General features: G+C 42.7%; 1 protein-coding gene across 1 annotated transcript in view; it reads left to right on the top strand.

Moving 5' to 3' along the window:
- ahrra (aryl-hydrocarbon receptor repressor a) overlaps window positions 1–12105 on the top strand; it is a 57903-nt gene that overhangs the window by 27076 nt on the left and 18722 nt on the right. The gene's annotated exons all lie outside the window — the stretch shown is intronic.

The raw sequence follows: 12105 nt of genomic DNA, 5'->3' as shown, positions 1-12105 counted from the left end.
TTTTTTTTTTTTTTGGAATGTCGCCCGTCATGAAAACACGACACCGTGTGATGTGCCAGATTAAAATGAACATTGTTTTATAAAGTAAGACTTGAAAAAAAAACTTTTTTAAAAAGCATTCAATGCAGCAGGAAGAAGAGTGTACGTGCTTGCTGGCAGCATATCAAGCAGCTTGTTTGGATTAGAGACAAGAGACATGAATTGAAGCAACAGGAAGGCAACCGCAGCGTCGTAACAAGCAATATTTCTTGCATCTGTCAAGTCCTTTAAAGTGAATGTTACAGACAACAGAAAGAATAAAAGAAAAGCTCGACAGTTTATATGAAACAGCCTCGGGTTGAACAAAGACGAAAGCCACGTTCCCACCAACCTCAAGTTCTGCTCGCTCTTATGCCCAACGCGGGCGTGGACAGAATCGTGTCGAATATTCATCCATCCATTCAATGAATTAAAAAAAAAAAGGCACAAAAAAAATAACTTTATCGAGGGTCCATCTAAATGTGACAAATTGTGTGCTGTACATCACTTTAAGTGCACTCCTCCATTTTAGGGCTACATTCATCCTTGACTGGAAAGTTTTCATTGAGTGAAATGTCACCCTGTATTATTCCACCAGGAAAAAAAAAACATGAAAAAATTATTTCATCGTTTTTTATATGGCACAAAGTCATTGGGGCATGTGGGAAATAACATTCATATCAGCTGTGATTTTTCTTTGAGAAGTTAATGTGGAGCAACTGATCTGAGATGCTCCCACTGGTCCTTCAACTCGCGAAAACGGTCATAGATGAGATTGTGTGTCATAAGGCAAGACAAAATTGGAACTGGGAACGAGAGGCGGTGCTGCGCTTTGCATTTCACAGAGAGAGTTGATGTGTCACAATGTCCTCTCCATTTAGTGGACATGTTTGATCATTCATAAAGTGGACCTACAAAGTAATGTTCTATTGATTACTGTAATCTCGTCCCACTGATTGGGTATTCAAAAGTAAATAAAAACCATCATTGCCTAAGTTGGCAACTATGATTTGCATTTTGGTCGTACTTTCCCAAATCCTGTCGAAATATTTGGTCTCGAGTGCCGCGTTTTTAATAAAACCAAGATGTGACAATGAAGAAGAGGTTCCAAATCCTATTTCGCCGTGGTGGGCGCTCGTTCACGTTTACTGTTCTGGGGCGCGTGCGTTTTATGAATGCATCTCATTGGTGTGAGGACAGGCTCATTTTTAAGCTTTGCTCTTGTACGATTGGCCGTCCTGGTCACTTTATCTTTTTTTGCGAAATGCACTGTTTGGGAACCAGGTTTGGCCTCGCAATTAAAGCAGCCGTCTGTATGTCATGTCTGCGAGACGAGACCACTTCAGTAAGTTTCACGAAGAAGAAGAAAACAATGAAATTTGAAGCATGTTTGATTCACATCTGGCACACCCACTGACTGTCTTCTACAGTGCAGTGGAAGCCTCAAAGGACTTCTTCCTTCATGTTTTATTGTCCAGTGGGAACATGACTCTCAATGCCTTTTATGACGGCTCCCTCCTGGGCTCCTCTTTATCTTTTGCTCCCTTTCTGCCTTTTTATCTTCCAGAAAAGAAAAAAACAAAACAGCTTTTGCATTGCTTTGTTTAACTTTCGGTTGGTCGCACGGCGGTTACAGTCATCCCTGAATTACAACCCCGACGTTAACTTTCATGAACAATGGATATTATGAAATCCTGCGGGTTTTTTTTTTTTTTTTTTAAACACAAAACGTGACAAGCACAAAGATTTCCAACATTCATCGTACAGTACATTAAACGAAACAATTGCCCTTTTGCTACTGTTGATTTTAATTTACCACAGCGCACGAAAGAAAAAAATATATGAAGAAAAAAAAACATGCTATCTGTCCGTATCTACTGTCATATAGGTAAAATATTTTCCACTGATCGTGAAGCTCCAGCACCATGTGCAAAAAAAAAAAAAAAAAAAAAAAACCTCAGAAAAGTGACTTTTAAACTGCATGGTGTTCCATAAAAATGTGTGTTCAAAGAGGTGCTCCACTAGAATGGACAGATTATATAGTTAGCTATTTAAAACTCAGAGACCACAGTAGAAATCGAGTCAGAATGACAAGACCACACACTTCTGTGGGAAAAGATGTTTGCGCCCCTACAGGATTTGTTGGATTCGTGACTTCCTGAAACCATTTTAGTTTTTTTTTTTTTTTTTTGGGTTTGTTTACCTTTAAGTAACAGCTTTCCAAATCATTTGGAAGTTACATCAACTTGGAATAATTGGAAGGATTTCTCGCAAAGTTGTTTGAAAGTTTCGAATTAATCAATGAGATTTCACACTCTGTAATAGTATTAAGCTAGCAGACTTTCATGAGATGAAATATGGTTTGGCTGAAGATTTTAATATCGGTGTTTCATTCTCCTTTGTATCACGGGTGGGTGGACGCGATAGATGGGAGATAAATGGGAGTTCACTGGACAGGAATTGATGAGTATGCCCGTTGCCCATCCCCAGCTGCCATTGTACACTTTTAGCACGGCACGCCAAAATGCTTCCACTGATTTGTTTGTACACATGATGTCGCAATGTTGATGTTTGGCTAATGTGCTTTGTCAGTAATTCAAAGCTGGATGAGTCATCAGGTTAGTGCAGCTCACTATGAATGTGTTGGCTTCCTCCGTCTCCAACATATCTAAGGGCGTTTTCTTTTTTTTTTTTAATCAGTGTGACTGAAACCTTTAAAGACATTAGGGAGCAAGCGCCGTGTCTACAGTGACACATCAGGTGTCCTCTTGGCTCACCCAAACCACCGTTGGGCAGATGCAAAGGTGTTTTGTCAGCACTAAATGGCTTTGCGGTGCCGGCAATAATCACTGGTGTCACGCAGGAAATGGATAGGCGGACCACAGAGCTTCAGTGCCACTTCCTGCCGCACGACAATGTGAAAGGAACGGGAGTTTGGGCTGTTTTTGTGACTCAACTGTTAACTTCTTCGGTCTAATTTTCCATGAAATGCTGTTATGTCTTCCTCTTCTCTACAGGTGTCTCTCCTCCTCGGTGCCAATCCCTTTTGACTTTTTAAAGGGTTTAACTTGGCAGGGCGCACATGACTTGATGGCCAGCTACTGCTGGGCTTGACACATCGTATTAGGGCCTCTCACGCTATCCTCGCAACTGCCTCAGCAGTGGACTGCCATGTGTGCGTGCGTCAGTGTGGACAGAGAGTGTATGAAGGGGTAATAGTCGGCCCAAAATGAATGTAGTACTTCACAAAAGTGACCTATCAACTGTTTACACACTCGCACACACAAACACACACACACACAGGGTGCACATATAATAAAACTGCAATAAATCGTAAATTAAATTGCAATAATGCCACTTAGAATCTGTGTTCAATTTAGAGCTGATCCAGTTTCGGATCGTTTGGCTTGAGTGATCGCTACATTTGCTGCTGCTTTTAACCTCAGCTCACTCCTCCTGTTCATTCTCAAAGCTTGAGGCCAAATATTTAAATTTTACCCCACGGTTTGTCATGATCTCACTCCTGAATATTTATTAGAACTCGCTAATTTCCGATGGGGTCACGTTTTTGCAACCGTTCTGATGAGTCAAATAGCAGATATGGAGCTCTAAATCACACGAGGAGACCTGATCTTAGTCACTCTGCTGATGCTTCCTCCATAACAGAAAAGTCTCTTCTGCAGGAAACATCCTGAATCTATTGCTCAGGCATTCCAGTCCGTGCTCATAAATCAGCGGAAAGCAGAAAACGCTTGCCTATATGGTGACGTACTGTAAAGGAACAGTTGCGGCTCCAGAGAGAACTGTTTTGGAAACATATGTTCTTCTCATCCCTCAGACATCTGCGGTTCCACGGCGTGGAAATTGCATCCTTTGTTTATATTGGGAAAAATCTCTTTGATGCCTTCAAAAAAGGGCCTTTAAAGGCATTTATTTCAAGTCATGCATATTGCAACGCTATATGTTGCCATGAACACTATATTTTACTATATTCAAAGTGGTTCAGGGTTAGAGGGTCGGAACTTGTTGTTTTTTACATCACGGCTATTTTCATGGACGGCATCATGATGTCTTCCTATTAATTACTATGCTTTACTTTTTGTAAGAACGGCCTTACAAGTGTCTGCAGTTTATATCAAGTATTGAAAAAAATTCTTAAGTGTCACACGATCTGCATGGACTTTTTTTCGGCTTTTTTGAGGCACTTATTCCAAAATATTGAAATGTGGCATCGTGAGAGGAAGACCATCCATATGCACATTTAGTCGACTCATATTCACAGCCACTCAGACTCACATATTGTCAAAGTTTTGTACACTTCAACCTGTTTTTCACCGACTCAAATCAAATGTCGGATTGGTAAACAAACAAAAAGACACTTTAGAAGTGGTGTAAGGTTTTTCTGATTGAGAGTGGGCTCTTTTTTTTTTTTTTGCACATCAAGTGTATACAAATCCTTTCTCTATAGACAAAACTTTCTCAATGTGAATGACAGTGTCTCGCCCTCACAGCGTCGGCCTATTTGGCAGACACTTCAACATTTGTTTACACTCCGCAAAATCCTTCCGTTAGTTTGCGATGAAACGTAGCACGCGCGAGCATGCGCGCGCTGTATGCGGACTGTCTGTTGTCAGCATCACGCTAACAACAGAGGCCAGGAAGTGAAGTGGCATCCCCAGAACAGCAAAGCCTCAGCATGCGTGACTCCGTTTGCCTCTTATAGCATGCTCGCGTGATCCTACGATCGCTTCCCATCAAGCCCTCCACCTCCGATATCCTTCACACACATACACACACACACACATGCAAACACACTGCTGGGTGGTAGCACGAGTAGTGGATGTTCTCCCTCCCTGTGCCAAATGTAGTGATCGGACTGTTAGTAGGAACAGGCCGGGATTAGATAGTTGAGATGACATGCAAGGGGCGCAGATGGGAGAATGTCAAGTGGATGGTCACGATATGGACGAGGCGGACTTGTGCCCTTTTATGTCTCGCTCAGTGTCTTGTGAATATGGCGACTCATACGCCGTGAGGAGCAATGATACGCCGTTGCGTTTCGAAGCAAACTTTAACAATGGGTTAAATCATCACATTGGGCAACTGAAATATGATTCTAACAATGAACAACCCCCCCCCCCAAAAAAAAACAACAAATCAAATATTGGAAGAAAAAAAAAATCTTTTTTTTTAAGACATTTGCTTTCATATCAGCTCTGTGACTGAGCTCCCCTTGAGTGTACGTGATGAGGTGTTGGGAGAAGGATAATCAGATTACTGTTGGGTTAGCGTGTCACTTAATGAATTAGCTCACTCGGGAGCCAAATTGTTGTGCGATATTGTTGGTGCGAGCCGCGGGAGGTGAGCGGCTTGATGCTTAAGAGCAGCTGACAGGTCGACGCCAAGTATGGTCGCTGGCCTTTAACCGTCAAAGGCGACGTCTGCGCAATATAGCCGAGTCACAGGAGAGACGGTCATTATGGATCAAGTCATTAAGTAGCATGCGTTGAGATCTAGTCGTCCAATTTTTAGTGATTTAATTTTTTAACAAGGATGCTGTTGACAGCTGTGTGGGGAGGGAGGGTCACAAAAAGGGTGAACGTCCTGACCTTATGACACCGCTGCCCTAGATGACTATCCACACACATACGGAACGGACGCGCAGGCGCGTACACGCACGGTGGACACACAACACCTCTGATAGCATCTACTGACAAGTTAATGGCAGTCATACATAAAGCATGATCAGCATCACGCCAATCACTTGATCCCCCTCAAGCCCCGACACATTAACCACCCTTTTAATTACACATTGGCGAGGTTCAGCCTCCGGGGTTTCGTTTTGGCGTGTTGCACTCCGAGAAAGCTGCTTGAGCATTTATTCAGTATCCTCGATATCCGGCTTAGTGCGCTCTAACAGAAAAGTCTCTTCTGCAGGAAACATCCTGAATCTATTGCTCAGGCATTCCAGTCCGTGCTCATAAATCAGCGGAAAGCAGAAAACGCTTGCCTATATGGTGACGTACTGTAAAGGAACAGTTGCGGCTCCAGAGAGAACTGTTTTGGAAACATATGTTCTTCTCATCCCTCAGACATCTGCGGTTCCACGGCGTGGAAATTGCATCCTTTGTTTATATTGGGAAAAATCTCTTTGATGCCTTCAAAAAAGGGCCTTTAAAGGCATTTATTTCAAGTCATGCATATTGCAACGCTATATGTTGCCATGAACACTATATTTTACTATATTCAAAGTGGTTCAGGGTTAGAGGGTCGGAACTTGTTGTTTTTTACATCACGGCTATTTTCATGGACGGCATCATGATGTCTTCCTATTAATTACTATGCTTTACTTTTTGTAAGAACGGCCTTACAAGTGTCTGCAGTTTATATCAAGTATTGAAAAAAATTCTTAAGTGTCACACGATCTGCATGGACTTTTTTTCGGCTTTTTTGAGGCACTTATTCCAAAATATTGAAATGTGGCATCGTGAGAGGAAGACCATCCATATGCACATTTAGTCGACTCATATTCACAGCCACTCAGACTCACATATTGTCAAAGTTTTGTACACTTCAACCTGTTTTTCACCGACTCAAATCAAATGTCGGATTGGTAAACAAACAAAAAGACACTTTAGAAGTGGTGTAAGGTTTTTCTGATTGAGAGTGGGCTCTTTTTTTTTTTTTTGCACATCAAGTGTATACAAATCCTTTCTCTATAGACAAAACTTTCTCAATGTGAATGACAGTGTCTCGCCCTCACAGCGTCGGCCTATTTGGCAGACACTTCAACATTTGTTTACACTCCGCAAAATCCTTCCGTTAGTTTGCGATGAAACGTAGCACGCGCGAGCATGCGCGCGCTGTATGCGGACTGTCTGTTGTCAGCATCACGCTAACAACAGAGGCCAGGAAGTGAAGTGGCATCCCCAGAACAGCAAAGCCTCAGCATGCGTGACTCCGTTTGCCTCTTATAGCATGCTCGCGTGATCCTACGATCGCTTCCCATCAAGCCCTCCACCTCCGATATCCTTCACACACATACACACACACACACATGCAAACACACTGCTGGGTGGTAGCACGAGTAGTGGATGTTCTCCCTCCCTGTGCCAAATGTAGTGATCGGACTGTTAGTAGGAACAGGCCGGGATTAGATAGTTGAGATGACATGCAAGGGGCGCAGATGGGAGAATGTCAAGTGGATGGTCACGATATGGACGAGGCGGACTTGTGCCCTTTTATGTCTCGCTCAGTGTCTTGTGAATATGGCGACTCATACGCCGTGAGGAGCAATGATACGCCGTTGCGTTTCGAAGCAAACTTTAACAATGGGTTAAATCATCACATTGGGCAACTGAAATATGATTCTAACAATGAACAACCCCCCCCCCCAAAAAAAAACAACAAATCAAATATTGGAAGAAAAAAAAAATCTTTTTTTTTAAGACATTTGCTTTCATATCAGCTCTGTGACTGAGCTCCCCTTGAGTGTACGTGATGAGGTGTTGGGAGAAGGATAATCAGATTACTGTTGGGTTAGCGTGTCACTTAATGAATTAGCTCACTCGGGAGCCAAATTGTTGTGCGATATTGTGCGTCATGGTAGGTGGGAGCAGCGGGAGGTGAGCGGCTTGATGCTTAAGAGCAGCTGACAGGTCGACGCCAAGTATGGTCGCTGGCCTTTAACCGTCAAAGGCGACGTCTGCGCAATATAGCCGAGTCACAGGAGAGACGGTCATTATGGATCAAGTCATTAAGTAGCATGCGTTGAGATCTAGTCGTCCAATTTTTAGTGATTTAATTTTTTAACAAGGATGCTGTTGACAGCTGTGTGGGGAGGGAGGGTCACAAAAAGGGTGAACGTCCTGACCTTATGACACCGCTGCCCTAGATGACTATCCACACACATACGGAACGGACGCGCAGGCGCGTACACGCACGGTGGACACACAACACCTCTGATAGCATCTACTGACAAGTTAATGGCAGTCATACATAAAGCATGATCAGCATCACGCCAATCACTTGATCCCCCTCAAGCCCCGACACATTAACCACCCTTTTAATTACACATTGGCGAGGTTCAGCCTCCAGCATGATCAGCATCACGCCAATCACTTGATCCCCCCTCAAGCCCCGACACATTAACCACGCGGCACCCATTTAATTACACATTGGCGAGGCTCAGCCTCTGGGGTTTCGTTTTGGCGTGTTGCACTCCGAGAAAGCTGCTTGAGCATTTATTCAGTATCCTCGATATCCGGCTTAGTGCGCTCTTTATCTTCCCGAGGAAGACAACCCAAAATAAAGGAATTTATTATTGAATCAATGCTCAAACGGCCGTTGCGAATAGTGGAAGCGAGTTGTGGCAAAAAAATGACACCACTGTAGGAGCGCGCTGAATTGCCTGACGAGTGAGGACTGCTCGCTTGCCAAAATGCTCCATGCAGAAGTTGGGAATTAGAGCACAGCTAGCCTTTCTATAGCATTGCGCGCTAAAGTCGTTTCCCCTCCCCTATGGATTCTGCCTGAGGGACCATCTGCCCAACATTTCCCTCAATGGGCCAAAACAATACCGTAATCTTTTTAACAGATTAAAATAGACTGCCGTTCATTCGTCAACTTAACTCTTTTTTTTTTTTTTTTTTTTTTTTGAAAGGCTCGCTGTTTTTTTTTTTTCTCCAAACCTGTTGAATGTTGTTTATTGTGACCACAGAGCGAGCGCAAATTGCCTGCTGTAAAGTGGTTCTTAAAGTAGACAACAGAAAGAGGTCCATGTTTACTCAATTTAAAACACAAGGACCACCGTTCCCTTCATGGAATTTCAAGCCATATGCACCTAAAACGTAACGCTTTTTTTTGTGGTTATTTTCAGATCATACAGTATATTTATGTATTGTTATATAATATACTTACATCTGATTGGCGGGCTAGCTATAACTAAAATGTCCTATTTTAGATGATCTTTATTGTTCTAAATATTTGGTTTGATTCCAAATATATGCTCAGTTGATCTGGATACAGTCGACCAAATCAACGGGCACAAAGACGTAAGCGATTTCAAGCTCAGATTGCTCGTAAAAGTCGTGATTGTGTAAGTCAAGAAATAGGAAGCTGGAACTTTATTGTGGCCAGGTGGGGTTCCTGAATGCAGCATTTGTCGAGCGCAGGACTCCTTCAGAGAGCAACAAACCCACAAGTCTTCACATGAAAAACAAGACTCTGAGAATGCTATTTATAGCCGTACAATGCAAACACGCCAATGCATGGGTCCATGTGGAGCCCGCCCTCACTCACTCTGGGCGAAAGGCGAGGTACACAAATTTTCCATTGACGATTCCCCATCCCCCCCACCCCTTTTTTTTCCAAATAGCCGCTTTTGCAATGTGAAAATTTAATCCGACTACATTGCTGCTAATTTCAGATTCAAAACTTTAGCCTGGTTTCTTTTTTGTTTGTTTGTTTGTTTGTGGTTTTGGTATGTCCCGTCACACTGCCTTGAGAAGAAGACTGATGCCCCTCTATAAAATTCTCCCTTGGACCTCTTCAGCCTAATTCTGTGCATGCAATCTCTAAAAACAAAGGCCGGCGGCAAGATGCTAACTCGGAAGCTATGAACTGTGAGCCATATACCGTGTAGCCCCTGAAGAGGTTCCTTTTTTGTAGCACGTTTGAACCCAAGGACTGAAATTTGACATAAATACGGGTCCAGCGACGGCGTTTCCCTTGGTCTATCCTCTGTGCACATCGGCGTCAAAGTGGAGTCATTTTACCTCTAGGCGCCACATATCTCGGATAAAAATGACTCATCAAGGGTTTTTTTTGGTTTTTTTCTCCTCACGTCAACCCCCAACGAGCAGGCTGAGGGGCCGGGTCGTAAGACTGCCGGTGGAAGGAAGCAAATGCCTTCATGTCTCCAATTCGAAATACGCCGTTACGTTCATTTGAGTATAGTCAAAATGAAAAGCTTTCCTGCATAACAGGCTCGTGTCACGCAACACATGCTTGAATGCAGCCAGTACACCATTTCACGCTGCGGCACATTCTCCTGAAGCTGCCGTCCAGCCGCATTCTGTTGCCTTTCCTAATTGTCTGTATAAATATTGCACCATGTTGCCCTTGTGTTGTGGTTAATTTTCCCCCCAAAGCCTGACAAGCTTAATTTAGGAGTGTTTTGACAAACCCTTAGCTGGTTCTGCCTGCGCGATACTCTTTCAGTGAGTTCATCTGACGACCAATTTTCACGGTGGAGAGACTTTGTGCTCACATAAATCATGTGCGCCACAATAAGTCATGCTCTCTATTTCAGATGTAATTTGATGATGTTCATACCGCTCGACCTTAAGTTTGTGTGTGCATGGAGGGAGTGCAATTAGCCAGCTTACTGCCTTTGCAACACGTTTGCACTTTACTTCCAAGTAAAGCTGATACTGACTGGCTGGCCTCAATTCATATTCTGTCAGGGAGATATTTATTTAACCATGAAGTGGTTGTAATTTGCATCATATCGGGAGCCGTTTCTGATATTCTCTTTACAACGCAACAAGCGATCAAAATATGTCCAAAAAAAATCCTTCACTACGATGCATTGCAGTTCATGCCGCTGCAAAAAAGAAAAACAACCCACCAAAGTTCAACTGGCGCTTTCCTGGCAGTGACATGGGCGTTATTTTCAAACGGATTACAGCAAGATTCAATTCAGCTCTTGTATTCGATTCTGTTCAATTAAACAGGTGTGCCTAAAATTGTGGCCACTGAATGTGAGTCACTTTCATCCTGCCCAGCAGCGTGACTTGTCTGCTCGCCCACCAAAGTAGAGAAGTGGAAACAACCGCGTGTACTTCCATTTTCATGGCTTTGTCATCATCATAATCACTTCCTTCTAATTCTGGTAACGTAAACATGCAAACAATACATTTGTCTCTCACTTGTGTTCAGCAAGGGATTGATTGATTTTTTTTTTTTTTTTTTTAACCACAACACAATGTGCTGGGTTTTGTGCCATTTCACCCACCCAATTTACGTTACGTTTAACCCAACAGGTTTAGGAGTATAACTACATATGGTGATTTGTATGCCAATAAAACCTAATGAACTAATTACTCCACCTTACTTTTGTTTTGGGCATGTTCCCAGCTCTAATGTGATTGCGACACATCACATAAATCTGGCAAACTCGCATGCGCGCAACATTCCTTGCTCTCGTTTTCAGTCTTTTTTTTTTTTTTTTTTACATGTAGTTGTACAAGGTGATACAAGGAGACTGCTGCAAAATGTATTTGGCATGGAAGCACACAAACGGGTCAAACGTTTCCAACGTGAACTCCATCCTTGCCATATTCCTTTCTCGTCATGTGTAAAATAATTTGAAAATTATTTTTGCTAATGTTGTTTTATAACGAGAATTCAGCCTGCAAGCTTTTTTTTAACAGTTGCTGGAATAAGTTGCAATTAAATATAAATTGCTTAGTTGGCAACACTGACTGTGCTTTGTGGGAGGGTGGTGCAGGCACTTTGTCAATTGAGTGTTTTGAATTTTCCATGTTCCTTGTTTGCCTCTTTTTGTCAAGACTGTATATCACTTTTTTTTTTTTAAAGATTACTCCTGTTCCCTAGGCCCTAGTCCCCCTTTTGTCTTCAAGCAAACACTTCAAATATCTACTTGTTAACCACTGATAGAATAGAATTTTGTTAGGTTCCCTTGTATGAAACAGGTCATTAATATTTAGTTTGGAGTGTTTAAAAAAAGTGTGTGTGGGAGGAGTGGGGGTCAGGGGGCATCAATGGGGAATATTAAGTTTTGAGTTATGACCTAAACTTTCTCTGAGAAAAAAATGGTGCTACCATTTGCGACTTAAGCAAGAAAAACGTCAAACTGGTTCGCCTTGGATTCGAACACTGTGCTCTCCGGACATTTGAGCTGTGGTATAATGAAGTATTAGCTTCCATTACAGTGCAAGCTTAACCTTTTTACAGAGCAGCATTGAGCGCTTGCCAGCAGTCATCAATATTTAACAGCTGTTGCTATTATGAAATTCTTTATGGGCTAATGTGGCTCGCCGGCTTGCACGCAAGGCCTTGGCC

Source organism: Hippocampus comes, unplaced genomic scaffold (genome assembly GCF_001891065.2).
Source record: "Hippocampus comes isolate QL1 unplaced genomic scaffold, H_comes_QL1_v1.1 scaffold293, whole genome shotgun sequence".
Classification (NCBI taxonomy): Eukaryota; Metazoa; Chordata; class Actinopteri; order Syngnathiformes; family Syngnathidae; genus Hippocampus; species Hippocampus comes.
This window is presented reverse-complemented; position numbering and strand designations above follow the sequence as displayed.